Below are 1,729 nucleotides of genomic sequence, written 5' to 3'. Positions count from 1 at the left end.
CTTTTAATGATGTCTATTAATGGACAGTTCTTAATTTTTTTTTAAAATTTCATTTATGTATTTATTTTCGGCTGTGCTGGGTCTTTGTTGGTGCGAGTGAGCTTTCTCTAGGTGCGAAGAGTGGAGGCTTCAGCAGCTGTAGCACACACACTCGAGCGCAGGTACAGGAGTTTGGTGCACAGGTTTAGTTGTGCCAAGTTGCACCATGGTGTGTTGGCATGAAGTTGGACCAAGAAAGTCCAACAGATCTTAATTTTAATTAAGTCCAGTTCATCCATCCTTCCATTATGATTTTTGTGTCTATGAAGAAATCTTTGCAGACTTCCCAGGTGGTTCAGTGGTTAAGAATCCACCTGCCGATACAAGGGATATAGGCTCAATCCCTGGTCTGGGAAGGTTCCACATGCCTTGGGACAACTGCGTCCACATGATGGAACTACTGAAGCCCCCACTCTCCACAACTAGAGAAAGCCCACACACAGCAATGAAGACCCAGTGCAGCCCAAAAAAAAGAAATATTTTAAAAAAAGAAATCTTTGCCTATCTCACTTCACTAATTTTTTAATATTAATTTTAGGAGCTCACATTTATCCCTGTTTTAAATCCTTTCTAGCCTAGGCCTGGGCATACAGGTAAGCACACTTTCCATTATTAAATAACTTCATGTTCTGTTAGTTCAATCTCTGACCTCATTAATAACATTTTCAGTGCTATATGGTGATCTGGTCTATTAGCTACTAGTCTCAGCTTTATGTTTTTATAAATTTTATAAGTATGCCTTTTTAGTCTTTACCCAAACCCTGTAATTCATCATTCTCTCTGAGGTAGGGAGATTCCTTTATTGTCAAACCCAGAAGTCTCTCGGGATTATTAGGCATTGATTTGTTTGTTTTTTTCTTTGATGGAGGAACTTTCTGCAGCACTGTGAGTCTTTCCATTTTAATTTTTTCTTGATTCTAGGGCCTTATTATTTGATTCCTATTAATGGTAACTATAGCTTCCCCTGCCAAGGGAGGAAAAAAGAAACAACACCACCTTGCTATTTTTAACCTCAATTGCCTTCAACAGTGGGTGGATTTTGACAAATGGAAGGTCTTTCCTTCTGGAAATCAGCTAGGTGGGGGCAGCATCAGGGAAGAGCTCATTTTCTCCACAAGAGAGGAGGGGAATATTATGAGGTTGTTAGTTGGAATGAAGTTAATTTCCATTTTTTGATTTGGGAGAAAAAAATGGTCAGGATAGAAATACTAATTGAGCAAGAAGAAAGAAATCGTAAAACAATTTTATTTTCGTTAAAAAAACAAATGAAAACAACCAAAGAATTGTGGATATGTGTTTATGTACTTTTAAAAAGTAAAGAAAGATATACAACAAATTAGTAACACTGATGACTCAAGAGAAGTGAGACTGGATGGGGTCAAAGGGAAAAAAGAGGGTTCCTTCTACTTTGCATTGTTATGAGTTTTTATTACAGGTTTTTAAATTAAAAAATAAGTCTTGGGAAACCATATTGACTAGATAGGGTGAGTCACATAATTTCTACTAAGGATTTGGGAAATTCAGGTGTCTGAGAGGGTAGTTTAGTATGATTAGAGAAGTGGCATGATGTTGAATGGGCTTGAATCCACTGTAATCCCTAAGGATATACTATATATATATATATATGTATATACACATACATATACACACATACATAGGCCAGAGAAGAACAAATTCCAGAAACATTTCT

This window comes from Bison bison, unplaced genomic scaffold (assembly GCF_000754665.1).
Source record: "Bison bison bison isolate TAMUID 2011002044 unplaced genomic scaffold, Bison_UMD1.0 scf7180017864093, whole genome shotgun sequence".
NCBI lineage: Eukaryota > Metazoa > Chordata > Mammalia > Artiodactyla > Bovidae > Bison > Bison bison.
Note: the sequence above shows the minus strand (reverse complement) of the source record.